General features: G+C 41.6%; 1 protein-coding gene across 5 annotated transcripts in view; it reads left to right on the top strand.

Moving 5' to 3' along the window:
• plcl5 (phospholipase C like 5) overlaps positions 1 to 18,826 on the top strand; it is a 268,767-nt gene that overhangs the window by 108,756 nt on the left and 141,185 nt on the right. The window contains exon 1 of one of the 5 annotated variants that reach the window (XM_063038103.1): positions 6,360 to 6,489. The exons of the other annotated variants lie outside the window; for them this stretch is intronic. The gene's annotated coding sequence lies outside the window, so the exon portion shown is untranslated. Of the gene's footprint in view, positions 1 to 6,359; positions 6,490 to 18,826 lie in introns of those variants that run through there. 5 annotated transcript variants of the gene reach the window in all.

Raw genomic sequence — 18,826 nt, 5'->3', positions numbered from 1 at the left:
ATGTGCTTAGTGGTGGGGTGCTGTTGAAGGTGGCGGAAGTTGCGGAGGATAACTTGCTGGATCCGGAGGCTGGTGGGGTGGTAGGTAAGGACAAGGGGAACTCTGTCTCTGTTGTGGTTGCGGGAGGATGGGGTGAGGGCCGAAGTGCGGGAAATGGAGGAAATGCGGGTGAGGGCATCATTGATGACGGTAGAAGGGAAACCACGATCCTTAAAGAAAGAGGACATTTGAGATGTCCTGGAACGGAAAGCCTCATCCTCAGAGCAGATGCGGCGGAGACGGAGGAACTGGGAATAAGGAATGGCATTTTTGCATGTGGCGGGGTGGGAAGAGGTATAGTCGAGGTAGTTATGAGAGTCAGTGGGCTTGTAGAAGATGTCAGTGGACAGTCTGTCTCCAGAGATGGAGACCGACAGATCAAGAAAGGGGAGAGAAGTGTCCGAGATAGACCAAGTGAATTTGAGGGCTGGGTGGAAGTTTGAAGTAAAGTCGATGAAATTGATGAGCTCAGCATGGGTGCAGGAAGCAGCACCAATGTAGTCGTCAATGTACTGAAGGAAAAGTTGGGGAGCAGTACCAGAATAGGTTTGGAGCACAGACTGTTCCACATAACCAACAAAGAGGTAGGCATAGCTGGGTCCCATGCGAGTTCCCATAGCTACACCCTTAGTCTGAAGAAAGTGGGAAGAGTCAAAAGAGAAGTTATTAAGTGTGAGAACCAGTTTCGCCAACTGGAGGAGGGTAGTAGTGGTGGGGAACTGGTGAGGTCTATTATCCAGGAAGTCGCGGAGGGCTTTAAGGCCTTCTTGATGGGGAATAGAGGTGTATAAGAATTGGACATCCATAGTAAAAATGAAGCGGTTGGGACCGGGGAACTGGAAGTTATTGAAGAGGTGGAGGGCATGGGATGTATCCCGGATGTAGGTGGGGAGGGACTGAACTACGGGTGACAAAATGGAGTCCAGGTAGGCAGATACAAGTTCGGTGGGACAGGAGCAGGCAGAAACTATGGGTCTACCAGGACAGTCAGGCTTGTGTATCTTGGGGAGGAGGTAAAACCGAGTGGTGCGGGGTATGGGAATAATGAGTTTAGTGGCTGAGGATGGAAGGTCTCCGGAGTTGACCTTTTGTGTTTATGTGAGGAACTTAGTGGCTCTGGCAACATATATGGAAAGGAATGGACAGTTGACGTTTTAGGTTGAGATCCTTCACTTGGACTTCTCCAGATTCTAGCATCTGCAGTCTCTTACATCTCCAGTTATACGATCATAAGGCAGGAGCAGAATTAGGCTATTCTGCCCACTGAGTCTGCTTTGCCATTCAATCATGGCAGATTTATTTTCCCACTCAACCCCATTCCCCTGCCTTCAACCCATAACATCTGACACCCTTATTAATCAAAAACCTATCAACCTCCACTTTAAATACTACATACCAATTACACGGCCTCTAAAGCCATCTGTGGCGATGAATTCTACAGATTCACCACCCTCTAGCTGAAGAAATTCCTCCTCATTTCTGTTCTGAAAGGCCGTCCTTCTATTCTGAGGCTGTGCCCTCAGGTATTGCACTATCTCACTAATAGCAATGACTATCCAGTCTGATTTAAGTCACAGCAGAATTTCAAATTTCAGAACGAAACCTTTCACGCTAACAGTTGCAGTACTGGGGGGATCTACTGTCACTGGGCACCCAAGAACTACTAGATTTTAATATGCAGTAGAGGATTGGGATGTTCCTAATGTACATCCCATTCCCAGCTTTCATCCTTTGAGTCCCACTTCCCAATCTGCCCCACCCACAACCTTCATCCCCACACACCTGATTCTGACCACCAGCTCACAGAATTCCCACCACCTTAGCTTCCAGGCCTCCAACTATATAATCCCCCATGCATCAGTCTGTTCATTGGCCACCATCCCTCCTGTTCTCAACCCTAGTCTTTCACATATACACCTCCTGATCTCCATTTTCATCTCGAAGGCCCTCCCATCTTGGGTCATTCACAGAACCTCTTCTCAACCCTGGTCTGCCAGTTAGACTTAAAGTTTCAAAGATTCAAATTACATTTATGATCAAAGTACATATGCAGTATATGCAGGATTTGTCTTCCCACAGACAGGCATGAAACAAAGGAAAGCATGGAACCAGTTCAAAGAAAAATATCAACCCCTCCCCCACCAACACATTAAAAAAATCACGCAAATGGCATAAAATACACAAGCAAAAAACACAGAACAAAAAACACCAACCCACAAAAGTCATCGAAAGTGTCCAGACATATTCAGTACAGCTCAGTTCAGATCACTCTAGTGTTGTGTCATTCGTTATCCGCAGACCGCCCGATCAAAAATCGCACAAAATAGCAACAAAAAAGGGAGCAACCAGAAGCCAGAGACACATCATAATGTAAACGACAGCGTTCAATCCACAAAACATGTTGATTAAACCTTGCCGAAGATCCAGGACTCTGGCACCATCCTCCGACAGTATCCAGAGACCAGTTGAACTCAAGGACCTTCCTCTGGGAGCAGTGAGCAAGAGGGAGAGGGGGGGTGGGAGAGAGAGGGAGAGAGAGAGAGGGGGGGGGAGAGGGAGGGAAGGAGAGAGAGAGGGGGGAGAGGGAGGGAGGGGGAGGGGGGAGAGAGAGAGACTGGCTGACTGACTCTGACTGTCACATGCAGGCATCTTCCTCCATCAGAGGCGAGCGAGAGGCTAGTAGACAGTTCTGATCACTCGCTCGCCTTCTGCACCCGCCTCGATGAGTTCAATCTTTCTCAACACTTTAATTGGCAAGATCAGCAAGAAATGGAGTCAATCAGGAGGCTCGTGCCCCGTCTCCAGGTTTCTTGGCTTTCAGGCAGCCTGCTTCGCTCGAAATGTCTCCGACCACCTTCAGAGACAGTGAAGTGCCAGATCACTCAATTGGTCCAAAAACACACCAGCAAAATGTAGATCACTGGCTCCAACAGTAGCAGAACCACATTTGAAAGAAAAAGAAAGAGAAAGAAGTAGTTTTGTAAACCGTCTGAAGGATGTCACCGTTGCTCATGTTACACTGGCGCCATCTTCATCTGGAAATGCCCCCTACTCCCTCCAAGCCCCTACTTTGTCCAAGCTACTCAGCTTGCTTGTCCAACCTTTCCCAATTGCGGGGCTAAGGCTACCAGCCCTCAGGAATGTTCAATGCCTTTACAGCAGTAACCCACATCTAAAGTGGTCATTAATGCATTATGGCAACAACCATTCGTTGTGGCACTCAAATTTCTAGAGCAACTGATTCCAGCTTTTCATTTCCTTCAAAACACTGCACGTATCTTCTCTTCAAGTACTTAATGCATCTATTTCCAGCTTTTAAGTTACATGTTACAAATCAATTTGCTTCCACCACTCTTTCAGGAAGTGCACTGCAGACCACTGAAGGAGCAGGTAACAGTGGTCAATTAGCAGTAATATCCAGAGGTAAAGAAAACACAGTCTCCAAATTGTTTAGCTGGAAGAGACATGGACATGCAGGGAAAGGAGAGGTGTGTATCACATGCAGGAAGATAGTTTTGGTTTAAGGTTTAATTTGGCATCATAGCTGACACAGACATGGTGGACTAAAAGGCCTGTTTCCAGACATCCCACCCTGCAAAAACTCATTTCAGGGAGGTAGCACCATCAATTTGCGGGAGACTTCCGGGAGAGGTGGGATGTCTGCAATAGAGTAGCTCCTTAGTAGCCAGCCAGCTAGTTTAAATAACGTTAGCTATGTTTAACGTGACCTGTTAAACTCACCTCAACACATCTTTTACATTTTAACCCACCATGGGCAATAGAAAAGTCACTGTTGCAAACAGTGCAGCGAGCAACACTGTCATTATTTTTGACCTCTATTAGGCAGGGGTACACTTTAGTGTAGTCTGGGGTGACGTACGTTTTATATTTTCTTTGGAACATTCTGCCACTCTGACTTTTTTTTGGAACTCTTTCACTCTTGCTGTTGCTCTCGTTCTCTCTCTATCGCGCGCGCTCTCGCTCGTGGTCGCTCTTGCGCTCGCTTTCTCGCTCTTGCACTCGCTCTCTCGCGTGCTCTCTCACGCTCGCTCTCAAAAAAAATCAATTTCCGGGACATTGTATATAATTTCCGGGCAACAGGAAGCCACTATTAATTTGCGGGAGACTCCCGGACCTTCTGGGAGAGGTGGGACGTCTGTGTTTCTGTGCTGTGCCTTTCTAGATTCTAGAAACAGTGCAACTCGGTCAAATTTGCTAATTTATGGGGGTACTGGATTCAGAGGTTCACAGAATTAGGACTGGATTCTAATCAGAACAGCTGCCAGTGAAACTTAACCACTGCAAAGCAAAGAAGATAAACAATACAACTATGGGGAAGGGAGAGGCCTTGTTGACCTAACAGTGACTTCTTGTATATAAAGCCAATAGTATGTTCAGACATATGGACATAATTCTAACTAAATTGTCTAGAGCTCCAGTGAGAATCGTCCCAGGGGTTGTACCATTCACAAACATTCTGGGAACCACAGCTGGGTTACGTTACAGAATTTCAGACAAAAATTTATATACACTTGGGTATTTCTACAAGTTTTTTTCTGTATGCAAGACATAGACTTGATAATTCTCTGTCTGCTAAAAAAAAAGTTGTTGAAATCCTCTGTAACTACCTCTGTGGACCTAATATTCACAGTAATAGAGTGTAGATAATGAAAATTTTCCAAAAATGGCAAAGGACTGTTGTTATGTGATAGTCCTATGAAATCCAACCGGGAATTCAGAAAAGTACATCCTTACCCAAGGAGCAGTGAGAATATGGGATTTCCTCCTACAGGGAATAGTATAGATGCAATTAAGGTGTACAGATATAGGACAGAGAAGAGAATAGAGGGCTATTTGATAGATTTATATGAGGAAGGCTTGAGGGGAGCATAGATGCCTGCATGAACTATTTCAACCAAACACCCTCATTCTATGCTGCATTTCATATCTCCTTATGATATAAATGGAATTTGTTCAGCCTATGTGGTTCACAGAGCAGTTTATTTATTTATTAGAGAGATAGCACAGTAACAGGCCCTTTTGGCCTAGGAACTGTTCTACTACTGATTCTCACAATGAGCCAAAGAATTGAACAGTGCAGAAAATGGCTTCAGCACAGCGTGATGTGATGAGCTCTCTACCGGTCAATACTAATCCCATTTGCCTGCCTTTGGTAAATATTTTCCTATGCATTCATACAGGATGCTGGAGGAATTCAAAGGGTCAGGCAGCATGTATGGAGGGAAGTGGACAGTCGGCGTTTTGGTTACCCTCCACATCAAGCAGAGGAAAGTTCAGAGGCAGGAAATGAGGTGTTTGTCTGATTGTTTACTTTTCCTCACTGCCGCAGTTCAGTTGCTAGGGCCCCTGTCTGTGAGCCAGACAGATTTTTGGCTTCAGATTATCCCCAGGAATTGGAGCACAAACACCTGAATTGGCGCTCCGGCGCAGTACAAAGGGAGGATCACAGCGTTCCAGGTGACGTGTTGAACCAACGAGGCAACTACTGTCTCGGACAAATGTAAAGTCCCATGAAACTATGTCACAGAAGATTAGGGGACTGTAGCCAAAGTTTATCCATCTGATTAAACTTGAATTTTCTGAAACCATATCGTTATCTATGGGAGCCTATTGTGTGCAATTGGCTCACACATTTCGGAATGGACTGCAGTGACTACACTTCAGAAATATTTAATGGCTTGTAAAGTGCCTTAGAGTGCCATGGAAGTCATTATATAAATGTGTTTCTATTTAGTATATTTATAATTACTTTAAACTTATTCCTTTATTACAACTGCCAAATAATGAAAACAATATCAGTGTTTAGTTTATCATTACCCATTAAAAATTTGGAAAACTCTCCTCAGTCATTCTTTGCACCTTTGTTTTTCCTGTTAAAAGAGCTGCAGCTGTTCAAATCACTTGACACACTGTAGTCCTGCACCCCAGACAACATCTGCATGCTGTTGGTCATAAATACCTCCACCCTTCCATTCCTGCTGGGACAATTGTGTTACTGATTTCCAAAATGTTCACACATTGCTCGACTAATAGTACAAGTGCAATTTCTCTTCTTTAGTTTCGTAATCTGCGCTTCAAGATAAAAAGAAATTAAATATTTACCATGTTTACTACCTTATTTAATCAAATAACTTATTTAATCAGTAATCTTTGTACCTGAACTTTGCTGTTTTTAAAAGATATCATCCCTGTTATACTTCTATTGACTAATCTTTATTTTAAATTCGAAAAGGAACTATTTCTTGTTACCATTTACTTGACATTCGTTCACTATTGTTAGAAGGTGGATTCATGTGTTTAAAACTAGGATGTTGGACTGAGTTTTGTGCAGCACCTTTCATGACCAAAATGAAGCACAACAAACGAAGCACCAAGATCGCTGTAAGAAGACAGCCATTTTGCATACAGTGAACTCCCATAGATGGCAATGTGAGTGTGGGAAAATACATTGTATAGTTGTCACTGTGAGGATAAATATTAGAAATAACCGTACCACTCACAACCCTGCTCTTTAAAATGTGACATGGGTTCTGAGTGATCTCAGTTTAAGGTCTCATCAGAACAAAAACATAACTTATAATTTCCCCTGAATGATTTTTAGTCTTTCAAAAATCAGTATAGGCCTAATCCTCTCCTTGTGCACTGACGTTATTGCCGCGTGTTTTCCACAAAAGAAAAATTACCTCATTGGTTGTTTAGCATCAGAAGGGAGTAGGAGGAAAGGTGAAGGCGGAGCTGGAAGGATGCAGGATTGAGGAAGATGTACTGTATAGTGTTGGTGGTGGGGTTCAATTATTTAGATTATTGGTTCTATGTCTCAATCTTGCCTGCATTCGGGGTGTGGTCCTTAGCTCTTAGTGTCCAAATCAGGTTGCTGGCCTAAATGGGAAATCTGCAAAAAAACAGCAAAGTGATGACATTCAGTTACCTTAGGAAGCAGCATCCAAATCTTCTCACTGGAACCATGTCTGCTTGCTTTCTTTTTCATTCTGGCCTAAGCCAGTGCTGCTTTCAAAGATTGTACTCAAGTCTGCCGTCCATTTCATTGAATCTCACCTTACAAGTTGTGTCAAGTTGCCTTTTGTTTTCATCTTGTAGTTGAGATCATTGTTGCATTCAATTCTGATAAATTTCCCATTTGTCACTGAGAAACACTTGGTAATGCTGTTCGATCTGTTTCACAAATGTCATCTTTTGAAGTCAATGGGATTGCACATGCAGAGGTGAGTGCAATCAACAGCAGACACACTCATGACCAGCAATGGTGACCTAAAATAATCTTTGCCCGCAAATCAATTCAATTGCATCATGAAGATAGTTACGCTGGTTGAGTAATGGTGACTTTTACTTGTAGATCATGGCTCTTCAAGTACACATCTAAGCCCTTTCTAAGTGTAAAGATTTTGGCTTCCTATTATCCTTATAGGGAGCAAGGACCAGATCTGTAGCATTTTCTCAGAGAAATGTATTTTCCTCATCTTCTTTTTAATCCTCCTATTAACTATTTTAAGACTGTGTCTATGGTATGGCAGCAAGAATCCATGGTCTGATCCACTGATCAGCGTGTTGGTTGCAAACAAGCACAGGGTTTTAGTCCAGTAAACAACTATTGGCTATTTATTGTACTGGATAGTTGCTTCCTGGGTCATGGGGCCTCTTCTTTGTTGCCAAGCTCAGCTTTCTAAACGCAGTAGCTTACACCTCTAGAGATCAAAGGGTTATTTTTGAAGAAGATAAACTTCCAACTAATATTCCTTGTTTAGTTGCTGGTTGTAAATGGGAGCCAATCTTTAGTTTTTAATGGAAATAGAAAGCAATAATCAGCTTGAAGTTAAAAGGACAGCTTTGCAAACAAATGCACTGTCTATAGAGCGCGGGATGTTGGGTCACAGCACCTGGACAGATTTCTCAAGATGTGCTGTGTACGACAATGGGTTATTTAATTGGCCATGTTTCAAAGCAGACAATGCAAGCTAAGTTATTTAGTTCAAGGAAGCTAACAGACCAGATGGATAATATCACTTATCACTTAACATATCAAATGACTGATGTATTAATAAGTTGGAAGTTTTGTGGACTCATGGAGTCAGCTTCACAGCATTAGCTGTGGGTGCTGGGAACTGTGTCTACAAGAAGTGTTTAGACCATTTGAGGAAATATCATATGCATGTGAAGTCACCCAAGTGGCAGAAAAACGTATATTTGTAGGAACAGTTCAAGCTTTTTAGGAATGGTTAAAGAACATCAAGAAAAATGACAGAAACGCAAGGCGAAAAAGAATCCATTGCTCTGGCTTCGATTTCTGTGACGGACGAGTCGTTCATCTGCATCCTTAGTATGTCTTTTTAGCTTATAGGAGTTGTATCTGTATTTTGGAAATCCTTTGTGTTTTAGAAATGTTTTGTAATTTTGAAGCATTTCATAAGATAGATATCTTCTGTGAGTTTTAAATGTGCTTTAAGGATGTTGTTTGGATTTAAATGTTTATCACTGAAAATAAATACACTGTGTTTAAGATACTTTGTTAGCTGGAAATATCTTCTCCTTGGTAGGAAGGAGGAACCCTCCCTAAATAGTGGGTATTGGCAGCTAAACTCACCATGGAGGATAAACAGAGAAGTGAACTAGGTTTTGAAGATTAGGGGGTTAGAGTGTCTGTAGCTACAGTGCTGTGTAAAAGTCTAAGGCAGCCTAGTTTTTTTTATATGGTTTCAGATGGTATGGCCTCAACGTCATTGAAGCTGTCTGGGATTACCTGGAGAGACAGAAACAAGCAAGATAGCCAAAGTCTGCAGAAGAACTGTGGCAAATTTTCCAAGATTCTTGGAACAACCAACCAACCAATTTTCTTATGAAACTGCACAAGTGTTTGTCCGTTATGTGCCATGTTGTATGACGTGGGCAATCATGGTCTTTCCATGACCATGATTGTTCTTGGCAGATTTTTCTTTAAAAGTGATTTGCCATTGTCTTCTACTGGGCAGTGTCTTTACAAGATGGGTGATCCCAGCCTTTATCAATACTCTTCAGAGATTGACTGCCTGGTGTCAGTGGCTGCAGAACCAGGACTTTTGATATGCACCAGCTGCTCATACGGCCATTCACTGGCTCTTCCCATGGCTTCACGTGACCCTGATCGGGGACTAAGCAGGTGTTACACCTTGCCCCAGGATGACCTGCAACCTAGCAGAGGGAAGAGTGCTTTACTCTTCGTTTGGTAGAGACATATCTCCACCCTGCCACCCACACGACAATGTACCTAAGAGAATTGATGCAGTTGGTTCCTCTAAATATTGATTTGATTTAGTTTTTTACTGTTCTTTACAGCAATTTTTTTGTTATTTAGAAGCTTTTCAATTCATTATTTTTGAAAGCATCTTCACTATATAGAATTTTTTACACATGCTTAAGACTTTTGCACAGTACTGCATCTATAACGGATAGGGCTTAAAGGTCTTCATTTGAGTTTAGAACTTAGCGGTCAGCAAACTCAATACCATCACACTAATAAGAAAACTATTTCAACTAACAAGTTGGTTAATAACTACAAAAGGCTGTTTCCTTAAGTAATGAGAGATTAAAAAGTGTTAATGTTCAGAGAGATCTGTCTGAACTTGTACACCAATCATTGAAAGTTAAAATAGAATGTTAACAAAGTCAACAAGCACTTAGGAAGTATGCTGATGTTTATGGAAAAAGCATTAGAGTACAAGAATAGAGATGCTTTAGTACAATTTAAAAGCCTTGGTGAAATGGTGTCTGGAATATTATGCACAGTTCTGGCTTCCTTTCATAAGAAAGGATATGCTCACAATGGATAGAGTGCAATGAAGGTTCACCAGATTAATTCTTTATGGTGGTATGCCATATGAGGAGAGATTAAAGAGACGTGGATGATTTTCTCCAGAGTCTTGAGGACTGAGACATGACCTGATTAAAATATACAAAAAACTTAAGTGGCTTGACAGGTTAAATATGGAGATGATATATTCCTGTTTAGGGATTTAGAAACAGGGAGCACTGTCTCAAAATAAATTCACAACTGGATTGAAAATAAGTTCACCCAAAGGCAGTGGATCTTTGGAATTCTCTACCTAAGAGGCTGTAAGGGTTCAGTCTGATTATTTTTAAGACAGTTATTGGTTTTAAGGTATTGAGGAAATGAAAAGATATGGTGTTAGTACAAGAAGTGGCTCTGAGATAGAATATCAGCCTGATTTTATTGAATGCTGTAGCAGGTGCATGGAATGGCAGGCAAATAGCCTACTCTGCCTTCTATTTGTTGTGCTGTTATGGGAATAGAACTCGAACAAACAGTTTTTGTAAAGCAGTCAATTTACTTAGAAGATTACTTAAAGAGCAGCGGATCGAACTTCAGCAATTTCACCCTAGAGAAGCAGGTTAATTTCTCCAAGAAAGGAGACAGCACACTGACTCAACTGCTTGAGCTGCTGCATCTCAGCTCAAACAACCTGGGTTCAATTTTAACCTCCAATGCCAATTGTACAGAGTGTACGTGTACCCCCTGTCACTGCATGGTCACCTTGTGACCATGGACATTTCTTCTGGATGCTCCGGTTTTCTCCAAAATCCCAAAGACAGGCTGGCTGGTGGGTTAGTTGGCTATTGTAAGTTGCTCTTTGTGTGCAGATGAGTGGTCGAATCTGGGAGGAGTTGATGGGATAAGTATAGGATTGGTGGCAATGCGTGCCTGTGCACTCAGTGGCTGAAATGACTGTTCTTGTTCTCACTCTCTCTATGAACAGAAATGCTTTGTGTGGTGTATAGTTGCATATAGGCTGCTTGAATGCAATCAACTTCAGTCACTCATGGTCAACAAACTTGATTGGTAGAAGGAATAGGGCACCACAGTAGCATAATGGTTATCGTATTGCCGTACAGAGCCAGTGATCACTGATCGAGGTTCAATTCTTAACACTTTCTGTGCACTTTCCCCATGACCGCGTGGGTTTCCTCCAATTTCCTTCCACATTCCAAAGACATATGGGTTAGGGTTAGTAAATTGTGGGCGTCCTGTGTTGGTACCGGAAACGTAGTGACACTTGTGGGCTGTCCCCCCCCAACACATCCTCAGACTGGGTTAGTCGTTGACACAAATGGCACATTTCACTGTATCGGCTTTGATGTACGTGTGACAAATAAAGACACTCTTCAAAAAAAAATCCCTTACAATGCATACACTAGCCCAAGAGGACTTGATTAGCAAAAGAGGCTAAAAGATTGGTAAAGGGTTAAGACAAGTTTTTTCTTTCTTGGCAGAATGTTAGAATAGTGGTAGAACACAAATCACAAAAAATGTCATGGAGTATGAGAAGATTAATGGGACCATGAAGGTTGTTTTGCAGAGAGATTGTAGAGTCACAATTGCTGGAAGATGTCTACCTAGTCCACACAACAGCACAATAACCTACATTAATATTGCACATGTCAATACAGTCAATCTCCCAGGCCATATCACACGAGTGATATCAGTCAAAGCTTAACACTGGGCCACACATTAGGAGCGAAAGGTTGGTCAAAGAGGAGATGGTAATCTGCATTTTAGAGGAGGTAGATTATTACAGAGAAGGAGTTGTGGAGTTTAGAGCCAGTTGTATGAAGAAGAGATATTTAGAGAAATATATTCATCACCAGCTATTTTCCTTGGGAAACAACATTCGATTTGAAACTGAGAACCATGTTTAGAAGCTACAGAAAAAGTTCACTGATAAGCATTGAACTGTGTCAGACCTTAAGAAAACCATTGTTATTGTGGATGGTGGATTCACAGTGTGGATGCCCAATGAATTAATAAAATGGGGGAATATCAAAGAAACCTAAACTTCTGGAAAATATTGTAACAAAGAAGACAACAACTCTTTTAGTCATGCACGAGCTATTGAGATTTTAAATAGAAAAAATACTTGATTACCACTGAAAGAAGTGGGATTTCATTGTCTGTGATGACGCATGTAGGAGGTTGTCTGGAGTTGCTGTGATTTTGGGTTAACAACTACATTGAAGTGCACTTTCCTAATGCCCAATTTATTTATGATCATGAAGGGATCATATTGTGCCTTATTATTTTACTCTCCACACACTTCAGGATGAATACAGAGAGGGCAATGGTACTTGCTATTGCAGTGTACTCAAAAGAAACTCAAGAGGTAAATCATCAAGCAAAAACTATTGGAGCTGGAAAGTTTTGGACAACATACAACAGGGATGAACAGAAATCCATGTCAGTTGTTTCTGTGTTTGGTTGATTGACCAATTTTTCCAGTGACATGTTCAATTAATCAATAGAATGATTTCTGACCATCTAGGGAAGGATCCTAGTGGCACATAACACTCTTTTGCTTTACTTCTCCCCGTATCTTGGTTTGACTGCTTTACTGTAGGTTGACTTCACATCTTAAAACAAGATTTTTCCTCTTCTGTGTTTTTGTTTGGCCTCTTCATGGTGCTTGGTATTGGCTGCGATTGTGGTCCACGGGCTTACGGGAAAGGAGCACTCTCTGAGCCATACAGAATTTGCTGGCAGCAAACTGTAGAATTGGACAGCGCGATCTGGGCCCTGTGCCTGTGGGTGAGTCCTGGCAACTTCCTTGACTGTTAGAGCTTTGAGCCTGCCGACTCAGCTGTGCATATGAGTCAGCACGCTACCAGGTTCCATCTGTGAGCCTGCCTTTGAGCAAGGCAATGCCACTCTCTGTGGAATGCAGCACTGCCAGCATTGTTCAGCCCACCACTGGGAGGTACACAAAACCCGCCTGGACTCACTCCCTGTAGTGACTCTGCTGTCTTAAAATTACTCCAAAGCCGTTTCTATCCTACGATCTAAACTGTAAGCTTCCTGTAAGTTAGTTCGGGCTGAGAGCCTTTTTATTTTGGCAATAATCAGAGCTGTTGAAGTGACTATGCTCTCAAAGAAGGACTGCACAATTGTGAAGTACAAAGGGAAGCTGATAATCAACAAACTCATGCTCACTGCCTTAGGCTGTTGTTAGACTGTAGAACAACATGCACGTCTGTACTGAAGCTCCTAGCATGCCCTAAGCATTATTATGGATTTTGCTTCACATCAATAAAAGATTACTCAAAATATCAATTTTATTTTATTTACTTAGTGACATAGCACAGAGTAGCCTCTTCTGTCCTTTCAAGTCACCCCTTGACAAACCCAATTAATCCTAACCAAATCACAGGACAATTTATAATGACCAATTAGCCTGCTCACTGGTACGTCTTTGGACTGTGGGAGGAAACTGGAGCCCACCTTTTTTTTATCACTTTACAGCAATTTACTTCTGTTGGCTGTAATCTCTTTACCGTCCATCCAGCAAGGATTCTGGTATTGACCGTATTTACAGAATGGAAATCCATCTGCTTAGAGCTATCTCTCAGCTTTATGCACAGTAGGAAAATACTGCAGGATTTCTTCACCACATCAGGATGTCCCACCAAAGTGTACTTTGGATCCAGTCACTGCAGAAAGCAAGAAGACTAGGTTACCTGTTTTGAGATGTTTTTTATGGGACAAGATTGACCAAGATGCCTGTGTTTATCTGAAACCTGAGGAGGCTGTTCCTTTAAAAAGAGTGGTGATAATGGGATGATCAATGATTTCAATAGAAAATTGAGGGAAATAATCTTGAAACACTATGGGCATAGAGCTGACTGGATTGCTTTGCAGAGAATCAACATGGACTTGATGGGCTATATGGCTTCCCTTGATGTAATCACTCTGACTCCTCATCTGAAAGATGGGACCTTCGATAAATCTCCAACCCACCTCTCTCCTGCCTTCCCATGCATAGTACCTTACAGGAACTTCATGTTGGATTTGCTAGAGTGGCACTATGAGCCATATCTCTCTGAGCTCGTGTATCACCACTGGGCCACATTTATTGCCTATAAAAATAGATGTCCATTTTGAAGTGTGTTTGGAAGTGTTCTGTGAGATAGTTTATTTATTTTTATTTTATTTTATTGAGATACATCATGGAATAGGCCCTTCTGGCCCTTTGAGTTGCACCACCCAGCAATCCCCTGATTTAATCCCAGCCTAATCACAGGACAATTTACAACGACCAATTAACCTACCAACCAGTACATCTTTGGACTGTGAGAGGAAACTGGAGTATCCGGAAGAAGCCCACAAGGACCCAGAGGAAACCCATGCAGTCACAGGGAGAATGTAGAAACTCCTTACAGGCAGCAGTGGGAATTGAACCCGGGTTGCCTGTACTGTAAAGTGCTGTGCTAACCACTATGCTACCATACTGCCCACAATAGTGTTATTGTTAGTGATCCCAGGAGAGCTCAGGAACTTCGGTACAAAAGTGCATACATTATTTTAGACTAAAATTCAAAGATGCAGGGAACTACGTAACAGGCCATTTATTGAACAATATATATGGCCTTACTTAGAAGACAGAGCTTTTATATATAGAAACTCATTGTACACCAGTATGAAAGTACAGTACCTTTGAATGTAAGAGGGACCCAACCCAACCCTGAGCAAATATAATTCTGGAAATTTCACCTAATCTCTAACTTCTTAATTGATCACTCAGCTCCTCCTTCCTTCTGGTGCACATTCTCCACAGACAATTGGATGATGATTGACAAGCTTTCAAACCTCAGAAAACAAGTGCAAGTTGACAGGATGTCTAAGAAGGCGAATGGTGTGTTGGCCTTCATTAATTGGGAGATTGAGTTCAAGAGACGTGAGGTAATGTTGCAGCTCTATAATAACCCTGGTTAGACCATATGTGAAATACTGCATTCAGCTCTGGTTTCTTCATTATAGGAAGGATGTGGAAGCCTTAGGGAGAATGCAGAGGAGATTTACCGGGATGCTTCTGGATTAGAGAGCAGGTCTTATGAGGATAGGTTGAGTGAGCTTGGTCTTTTCTTGTTGGAGGTGACTTGATAAAGGTGTACATGATGATAAGAGGTGTAAATCGAGTGGACAGCCAGAGACTTTTTCTCAGGGTGGAAATGGCTAATACAAGAGGATGTAATTTTGATGTGATTGGAGGAAAGTATAGGGGGGACATCAGAGGCAAGTTTTTTTTTAAACAGAGAGTGAGGGTGCGTGGAAAGCCTCACCAGAGTTGGTGGTAGAGGAAGATACATTAGGGACATTTAAAAGACTCTTAGATAGGGGCATGGATGATAGATAAATGGAGGGCTATGTAGGAGGGAACAGTAAGTTATAATGTCAGCACAACATCAAGGGCCAAAGGATTGCACCACCCTTTGTGATGTAATATTCTAAGTTCTATAACATTTATCATGGAACCAGCCTGGAGATTAGTTCATTTCTGAAGATTGTAATACAGTTCAGAAAGATAGCTACCATACGTCCTCCCAAAATGGCCAAATATATTTGGCTCAGCAAATTGGCAAGGAAGCCCAGGAAATTATAAATAGTACAAACTGAATGTAATCTTTCTGAGGTTGACTGCATCAAACAGGAAATTAGAGTGAATAGTGTATGCATATTGGATGGGAAAATTATTATGTAAACTGTGGTAGAGTTACAGAAATGGAATGTGCACTGGAGTCAGTTATTTCAGCATTTTAGTACTTGTTCATAGGGTTTAATTGTTTGATATCATTAAGGCATGTTGCAGTTGTAAAAGATTCTCTTCCATCTTGTCCAAGGCCTTGTTTAAGTTTTTAGTTGCTGACTTTCACATATGTTTCATTATCTAATCTATTAGGCTGACCAGCTGCCATATATCAGTGTAGTATTTGGGAGGACATGCAATCTCAATGTGTGTTTAAACAGTGCAAGTGATTTTATGCTTGTGCGATTTTTCTTAATTTACTGATTAAATATCAACAGAAGTCCACAAATAAATCTTTGCTATTAATATCTCCAGTTATGGCCTATCCTACACCTCTCTTGAACTGAGCATTTCAGAGGGCAATTCGAGTCACTTAGATCACAGTTCAAATATAGGCCCAGAATGGCTAAATGAAGTGCATGAGTTTTTTTAAGCAATCCGACAGTTTTCTGATAATCCTTGTAGAGTTTACTTTTTATAATTCCAGCATTGTTCTTTAATTAACCAGCCATGATGAGATTTGATTTATTGTATATCCCTGGATTATTCACCTTGCAATAACTAGTACAATAATTTAATCACCATACTCCTACTTTCTCAACCTTGATACTGATGTACTTGTTCATTGACTCTGCTTGAATAAGATGCTAACCACATCTCCATTTCCTTACCAGTGTGGAGTCTTGCTGTTTTCAAAAATGCACATATGATTCTGAATCATTATCACTGACATGAGATCCTGCAGGAGCCGTAAATCCAGAGTAACACATAAAAAATGCTGGAGGAACTCAGCAGGTCAGGCAACATCTATGGAACATTTTGGACCAAGTCTCTTCATTGGGGTTGGGAAGGAAAGGGGAAGAAACCAGAATAAGAAGGTGGGGGGAGGGGAAGGAGTACAAGCTAGGAGGTGATTGGTGGAGGGAGTAAAGGGCTGAAGAAGAAGGAATCTGATAGGAGAGGAGAGTGGACCATGGGAGAAAAGGAAGGAGGAGGGGCACCAGTAGGAGGTGATAGGCAGGTGACAAGAAGAGAAAAGGTAAGAGGAAGGCCAGAGTGTGGAATGGAAGAAGAGGGAAGAGGCAAGGAAACATTACAAGATGTTAAAATTGATGTTAACATGGACATATGTTTTGACATTTGTTGTTTTGCAGTAGCAGTACAGTGCAATACATAAAATGTACTATAAGCTACAATAAAAATATAAAAATAAGTAGTGCAAAAAGAGAACAAAACTAGTGAGGTAGTGTTTATGGATTCATGGACCATTGAGACATTTGTCAGCAGAGGGGCAGAAGCTATTTCTAAAACACTGAGTGTCTTCAGGCTTCTGCACCTTCTCCCTGATGGTAGTAATGAGGGGTAGGGCATGTCCTGAGGGGTGCGGTTCTTCATGATAGATACTGCCTTTTTGAGGAATCGAAGGTATTCTTGATGCTGAGGAAGCTTACATTTCTCAAAGTGCTTTGAGAGATGTTTCTGGAAGTCTTGAAAAAGTATTATTTCAATACAAAACTTTTCATTTGTGGTGCTATCAACATATCACAGACCTTCAAGAAGTTGTATCTGGTTAACTCGTTGTGTAACACAGCTTTTAAATTGCAATAGGTGCATGATTAAGCTGGGGTGTGTTTGCCCACCATCACCAAGAAAGCCCAGTCTGCTTTGATGCCACATTGACTTTGTATTGACTCTGAAGTTACACTGATAGAAGTGCATAACAATTTGCCTCAGAGTAGACTTCTTGACACCTCGAAACAATAATTTCTTGATTGGCCATCAGTAAACATGCCTCATGGTTCAGTTTTGAACCATGAGACAGGTTTACACCATCTTTTTGACAGAGGTAGTAATAGCTCTTGTTTAAATGATACTCTGGATGGTGATTGTAATTCTCATATTCAAAATAACCCACAGCCACCACACTGCATACAACTGTCTTATGTACTTTGAAACACCACTAATAATTTTCCTCCTTCCATACATATGATTCATGTTAAATGTTAGTCATTTACTGAGGGATATGGGCTGGTGGGATTCAAAGAGGTGACTACACAGTAGGAAAATTCCTCCTGTTAGACGTTACCCAATGGCAATTTAAAGTTTAGCACTGAACTACTTTCAATCAGCCGGCCTAACACTATGAACCCCCGTTAGGCAAGTTAAGTGAATGGCTGCATTCAAATTTGTAAATGAAATATTGGGTGTGAGTTAGTGCTGGGAGCTCAACAGTTTCAAAGAGGGTGAGCTCCAGCAGATCGATCATTTTTCATGTATAGTGCTTCCTAATTAGTTTTGGTGAAGGTTTCTGTGTTGCTGTTTGGTCGCAGGCTAGAGAGCATGTTGTTATGTGCATTCACACTGCACAGGTAGTCTCAGCTAATTTTTTACATCCGAAGTTGGTGTTCACGGTTGGCATCAAAATGGACTCTTTCAGAAACAGTGGTCATACCTTATCAGTAGTTATGTGAGGGAAGTGCTTCCAAGTATTTAATGTGCTCATGCCACTCAGCTGAAAAATTTAAGCTTCTCCATTATTGATGAATGAAGGAGCGATGAACCAATATTTACTGTAATTTCAATGGCAAAGAAAAACATTAAGGAGAGGGAACAATGTAAGGATAGCAATGAAAATCAGGTAAGCTGAAGGTGCCTGAAATCTAAAATAAGAGTAGGGAGCACATTAGTGTAGCAGTTAGCATAATGCTATCACAGCACCAGCCAATGCCGTCTGTAAGGAGTTTGTATGTTTTCCTTGTGACTGTGTGGCTTTCCTCTGAGTGCTCTGGTTTCCTCCCACATTCCAAGGATGTACAGTTAGTTAATTGGTCACATGGGTGTCGTTTGGAGGCACGGGCTCATTGGGCCAAAAGAGTGCCAAGGTTTCTGTGCAGTAACTCCTAAAAAAAATGCTCCAGAAAAATTCAGAAGGTCAAACATCCGTCCAAAGAAAAAGATGGAGGAGTCTTTGGCCAAAGAGCTATTCTCTTTCTCTTTCCACTGCATGCAGAATGTTCCAAGAAGGGGATACTTGTTATCTTGATGCTCAGGGGCTCATTCTGCACAAAAGCCTGTTCAACTCATTTGGAAGAACAGATCAGTAATTTCTACACCCATGTTTTTCACTCAGAGCCTTGCAATGTATCCTTTACAAATAGATTTCCAATTCCATTTTGGAAGTTATT

Source organism: Mobula hypostoma, chromosome X1, assembly GCF_963921235.1.
Source record: "Mobula hypostoma chromosome X1, sMobHyp1.1, whole genome shotgun sequence".
Lineage (NCBI taxonomy): Eukaryota > Metazoa > Chordata > Chondrichthyes > Myliobatiformes > Myliobatidae > Mobula > Mobula hypostoma.
This window is presented reverse-complemented; position numbering and strand designations above follow the sequence as displayed.